The sequence below is a fragment of the Pinus tabuliformis genome, chromosome 9 (genome assembly GCF_031772625.1).
Source record: "Pinus tabuliformis cultivar Carrire ecotype Pingquan chromosome 9, CPIR1, whole genome shotgun sequence".
In the NCBI taxonomy this organism is placed as follows: Eukaryota; Viridiplantae; Streptophyta; class Pinopsida; order Pinales; family Pinaceae; genus Pinus; species Pinus tabuliformis.
The window spans coordinates 259,510,306-259,517,251 of NC_142307.1; positions in this window are offsets into that span (position 1 = coordinate 259,510,306).

Sequence of the window (6,946 nt, forward strand, 5' to 3'; positions counted from 1 at the left end):
AAGGATGATTAAGGATGTGAAAAGCTTATAGCCTTTTTTAGTAAAGCACTTAGAGATGCATCATTAAAATAAAAAATAATGGAGAAACAAACATTTTCACTGGTAAAAGCCATTAAAGACTTCAGAGTCTACATATTATACTCTCATGTGATAGCTTATGTTTCTAATGCAGTTGTCAAAGACATCCTAACTTAGGATGGAATTGATGGCAAAAGAGGTAAATGGATAACCACCATCTTAGAGTATGATATAGAGATAAAACCTACAAAACTAATAAAAGGTCAAGGATTGGCCAAACTCATGGCAGAAACTAATTTTCAAGCCCTAGACATAAATGAACTGGATAAAGAGCAGGAGATGGCAACTTCACAAGTCAGCCAGGCCTTTTCAGACTCACCTTGGTATGCTGATGTAATTTATGTTTTACAAAATGTGCAAGCCCCTCCAGGGTTATCCAGAACCAAGAATAGGTTTTTAAAAATGAAAGCTTCAAAGTTCTGTATCTTAGATAATACTCTTTTTTGGAAAAATCATGAAGGAATATTGTTAAATTGTTTATTAAAAGATGAATCTGACAAGGCTCTCCAAGAGTTTCATGCAACAGACTGTGGTGGACATCTCTATTGGAAGTCAACTGCATATAAGATCCTAAGGGTTGGATTCTATTGGCCAACCTTGTTTGCAGATGTGAAAAGATTTGTAACTTCTTGCCATAAATGTCAAATCTTTGAAGGAAAGAGAAAATTATTACCTTTACCCCTAAAACCTATTTCCACCGAGAAACCTTTTCAACAATGGGATCCTGACTTCATTGGAGAAATCCATCCACCCTCTTTAGGCCAACACAAATGGATACTCACTACCACTGAATATTTTACTAAATGGATAGATGCCATTGCTTCTAGACAAGCCAATGACACTGTGATCATAGGTTTCCTAGAGACCAATATATTGTCCAAGTTTGGTTGCCCTACTAAAATCATTACTGATAATGTTGCAGCTTTCAAGTTAAAGAAAATGATTAGTTTCTATAACAAGTATCACATCACACTGGGCCATTCCACAGCCTACTACCCTCAAGGGAATGGATTGGCCGAATCTTCCAACAAGATTCTAATTAATATCATCAATGCTTTGTGGGCAGACAGGCTTACAACCAAAAAATCCATTAGAACCAGTCCTTATGAGTTAGTGTATGGCATGGAGGTCGTCTCTCCTTCATCATTAGGAGTTCCTATCATGAAAATACTCCAAGAAGCTCTAGTGGAACCTAATGATATTCAAAGAAGGATAAACTAGACTATCAATTTGCAGCAGACCGGGGAGGAGGTGTACCAAAGATCCCAAGTGTTGCAGGAGAAGCTTAAGAAGATATTTGACAGAAGAACCAAAGCAGAAGATTTCTACCTTGGATATAAAGTGTTAAGATGGGATTCCAGAAGAGAGGACAAGGGGAAACACGGGAAATTTGACTTCCTATGGAAAAGACCATACATCATCTATGGTTTCAAAGGAAACAATGCATATTTTCTTAAAGAGTTAGATGGTACAGAAGCAGAAGAAGGACCAATCAATGGTCGGATGTTAAAGAATTACTTTGATCCTACTTATTAATGTTACCATGTCCTTCATAGTACATATTATATTCTTTGTAATGTCATAGTGTTGATTGGACAGTAAGGTTTTGGAGTTGAAGCTCAAAGAGAAGGCCCTAAGCTTCAGAAGTATCACTATTGTACATACAATAAAGCAGCAAGCTAAAGAAGATTACAGAGCACAGTCAAAGTCATTAAGAGGCCACTGATCTACTATTCTTGACTTTCCACCAGGAAAATCCATCCCCAAGTGGAGCCACTGTTATGCCCCTATACCAATAGGTGTCATATATCACGATTGACTTAGTTTAGCTTTGTAATATGTTCATACCTTTACTTGTTGCAAATGTTTTCCATATTTGTAAAAAATCAAAAAATTTAAAAAATGTAAAGAGGGTATACCCTAAAATAAAAATCAAATGGTGAAAAGAATAAAAAGAAGTCAAAAAATGAAAGAAAATGAACCCCAGCAAAAAGAAAAGACCAAGAAAGTGTGCAAGTCTAAATGCCACTACTTTTTACTTTTGTATAATAAAATTGTGTGCAGCTTGTCACTTATGCCACAATACATAAATAGTCAAACAGTTTAAGCTTGCTAGTTCATATTTTCAATTTCATGTTGTAAAAATAGAGAATAATATCTGACCAAACAGTATAATCTTGGCAGATAAGTAGATAGGTAGAATGAAAAAAGGAGCTCAACAGTTTAATCTGAGCCCTTGGATGTAATAAGTGTAGACTTGGATAGGCATCACCATGTAAAAGAAAAGAAAATTTGAAAAGGGTTTGCCAGTCTAAGTGCACCCTAATAAAGAAGTGAAAATGCTAGGTTAAAGTAGGTAGGGTAAGTAGATGATGGTTTCAGAATAATATGTGGTGAGTGATAAATTTAAATGTGTAAACCTTTTACTTTCATCACAAGGCAAAAGAATGTATCACATGGAAGGCACATCAAGAAAGCAAAGTAAAAAATAATTAACTTCCCTACTCATTTCCCCTAAGTTTTCACTAATTTTCCCTAAGTGCCAAGGTATCTGTCAAGTTAGAGGGGCTCAGAGCATTTCTCTGACTTTTGGAGGGACCGAACCCGCGGCCCAATAATTTATAATGCCTAAGCACTTAAGCCCCTTCATACATAATTTCACCCCTTCATAACTTATACATTTCCATAACAAACCTTTTCCTAAGTAAAATCTTATTTTACTTAGGGAAAATAAAACACTTTCCATAAAAACCCTCATATTTGATTAGCCTAAGTAATGTTATATGATGAAATGCTTTCAAAAACATGTACTTAGCGTACTTTGCATTCCATAGTCATATTAACTACTAATATTATTATTATATAATTCCCCTATAGAAAATTTACCTACTCCCGTATTATTATCAATACAACAAAATCCCTAAATTTATATATATCCCACCCCTCGGTTAAATATAACCATAATACCATCAATAAACGGGATTAATTAACTAATCCGTACTTAATTAAGAGCCCGACCCCCGCCATACTAATAAAAGGATTAATTAACCCCCACGGTTAATTAATAACTTTTTCGACCAATCACATCGCCCCCGATGTAATTAAAAACCTTTAATTATGTTGGGCCCGCCCTCCATTAACCTTCTGCCACCTCACCTCCTCGATAGCCGTCCGATCGGATCCCGCAGATCCGACAGTTGTCGCGCATATCGCACGGCCCTCCGCAGTCGACCTTTAACATGCGATGGCGAGCGGTTTTTTTAACAGTGTCATCGCTATGTGTCACTCATCATGTGGAATCGTGCAGTTGCACCCAAATACCACCTCCCCTCCACTAGCGGTGCAATGAAAACCGCTTACCGCCTCCCACTCCCAGAAAAAAGTTAATTCATTTTCTCGCTGATGCCATCTATCCAAATCCCGAACCCGCCAAAAGTTGACTTTGCATAAAAAACAAAGATAATCAGTTTTTCATCCTTATTTCCGAAAAACACATGCATGCAGCAACCTGAACGTCGAAGTTGACCAGCTCGTACAACCAACCGTCAACCACCCTCAAACTTGCAATTCAACGTCATTCCAAGTCCGCCATTCACACCCAGTGAACCTGCATTCCATTGCCCGTCACTAAAAATAGGTATTTACCAGTTTCCGTACAGAAACCCTGTAAATACTTGCTTTCCTCTGTAATTAATTGGAAAAACCCAAATTTCATCATAATTCTATTGCTACATTTAGAATTCAAGTTCCTGAGTCCCTCTGTTTTCACCAATTTCACATAAAAACACCAGTTTCCTATCTGAATCCACAAGAACCAGAATGGAAACCCCCGTGGCCCTTAATGTAGCACCTATCAGTACCCCTCACTGTGATTTGGATTATCTACCCCTAGCAGATAAGATTTTCAAATAAAAGACCTGGATACTGATAAAAACCATTTCAAAGTATTTTTCCAATTCAGGGATAATTAATTAAATGGCTATGATATCATAAGACTTTGGGAATCAAACCTCCCAATGTACTTTCTCCCCTCTGTGCACATTTTCCTTGACATTATCCATCAGCTTCATGCCAGTTATGATCCCAACCTCAAAGCAGTAATGTCCCGTAATCAAACTATTCTCCTTACAATTACTGCAGACTCAATCAATGAGATGCTTCAGTTTTAGCCCAGTCAAGACCTCACACCCATTTCCCTTCGAAATTTGCTAGAAAAATCATCTAAATTGTCCCAGTCTAAACTCAGTCGCCTTTACCAGACTTTTGTGGATAATCAGCATCAACCCAAAAATCCCCCTCCCTATTTGTTAGTTTTCTTCACAGAGACAGTCAAAACTATAATTGATATGATAGTTGTAGTCATGGGTTTCAATAACAGTGAGTATGTGGATGAATTGACCCTAGTTTTAATGTCCATTTTTACCCATGGTCAGCCTCATGCTGTCAAGTACAACTATGTTGCATTCATTGCTGAGAAAATCCATGACCAGTTCATGAGGCTGGAAAATGAAAAAGTATTCAAGTATTCCACATTCATATATCACCTGTTATAGACATTTTTGTGCCTTACAGCTATAAGCATGAAATGTCCATAATCTAAGGGATCCAAATTCCCTAAACATGTTGTTCCTACCCCTAGAGGAACAAGGCTAACAAACCACAGCAATTCACAGAAGTTCTCCACCATAAACTGCTCAAAAACAAGTCAATTCAGGATCAATTCAGAGGCTCCACTAGCTGTCTGCGCTGAAATGCGGAGATTACACTGGCTAGGTGCACTGCAACGCAGGTAGAAGCACTACCAGGGTGCACTGAGCGGGAAGTGACAAATGGCAAGTTCATTCAACGAGGTGGAAAGACCCTGGAAGCTTCCATAATCTTCTCCAATGACACTTGCCTCAATGAATTCGCCTAGTGATGAGTAAGAGGCTCTTAGTCTCCAAGTGGAAGCAAGAACTGACAGAGGGAGACCACACCAGTCAGATCTCAAGCTAACTCATCCTCTCTCCAAACATCTATATATGGATCTCTTCTCCATGAGATCCAGGAGGCTGGAATTTTGTTATTGCAAAGAATTGTTGTTGGTTTGAGATTGGAATCATTGGGTGCTTAATGCTTTGAAGGGAGGTGAAGATAGGAATTTCATTTGCTGGGAAGGAGATGCTGGATTGGAACTCTCTTGGTTGTATCTCCTCCTGAACCTTGTTATTCATCAATAAAGCTATCTTGGTTTCTCCTATATGCTGATGTGCCTTTGATGTATGATTGCATTAGTGTATTTGGTTTATTTCTAATCCTGAACTAGTTATGAATATGAATCTATGTCTTTGTGTAGTGTTCCCTTCTTGTGATCTTGCAGGAACCTATTGAAGCTGGGCGAGCGAGAAGGCAAGTAGTTGGGAACTCTCAAAGAGAAGAGAAACCGGATCGAGGGACAAACGGAAGACACCGGTTAGTCCATCCATCTCTCTTCATTCTTAATTCATAAAGGAAGAATACTAGAATAGCTGTTTTTGTTTGTTGCTAAGGCACTGTCACACCTTAGGTGGATAGGATCGTCTTGCATAGGCATTTTTCCCCACAACAAATTGGCGACTCCACTGGGGAGATCTGTTTAGTCATTTTATTTGTGTCTCTATCATTGTTTGTTTCATAGACTCAATAGCAAAAATCGAACTGCATCTGCTATTCTCAGATGCAAAGTAGACAACTGCTGCTTTGATCCAATCATTGGATTTGTCTATGATCTGAACAATGGACTCACAAATGATTTGATGATCCTTTGTGATAGATCATAGTCCTCCCTCAAAGCATCCCTTTGATTCTACCTTTCTTGTTGCTTTGGTTTGGCCTGAAACTGTAGATTAAATAGCAAACTGTAACCGAGAACCCAGTGAGGAACTCTCGTTTCTCCTTCAGCGTAGACTCTGTGAAGAGGTTCTACATTTCAACGCAGGTCCCGTGAAGGCTGCATGTGCTGAATGTCAAAACCTCTGTGTTGGGAGTGCGATGATCCAGTTAGGCCTTGTGCAGCTGGGGTTCTCTGCTCTGTTTTGCCTTGTTTTGATCTCTGATTTCTACAGCCTATAACCAGCATAGGTACCTGTCTGATAACTCCTTTTCTCTGCTTAAATTCTGCCTCCTTTTGTACAAAACGACTGTGAGTGTTTTTATGTGTTTGTGGCGTCATTTACAGTTTTCCTTTGCAAGAGTGAAATAGTCATCCTGTAGCCTTTGATTCAGATCTGTTGATTGTGATCTTAGGAGAGAGTTCATTGGTTGTTTACAGTTGATTATACATTTACTTTTGCTTATGGTTTGAGTTTGTCTCTTTTAAGTGTCGAAACAAGTGTTCATTTCAAAAGTCGTAAAGTGTTGTATTCTCTTCTACCCTTTCTGATTTCGAAAAAGTAAACTTGTTTGTATTTGTCATTTAAAAGCAAATTCAAAGTTGTACAAAGAGCCTTCTTTTTAGGCATCAATATGAAGAGAGCAGAAAACAAACACTTGCATTGTGCATTTGCATCTTGATAGTTTGCATGCTTGATTTAGGGAAAGTGCATTTAGAGTGTGCTGAGTGCTCTTTGAGAAAAGATGGTGTCTTTCTTTTCCCTTTGTAGTTAGGATTTTCATTGTTGAAAAGATATAAAATCTTGCTTATCATCTTTAGACTGCATTTAGGAATTGTATCATACATCTCGTGGTGATCCAAAAAGGCAAACTTCTAAAAAGATCAACCTAAAATAAATTGAATGAACTTAACAACGCTTTGTAACTTAACGCACAACATAGAGGTCTAGGCTAGAGACGTGTTCCGGCGTCGTAAAGCCTGGTGACTGTTGATCTCGCTGATGGTGGGTGATTCCTC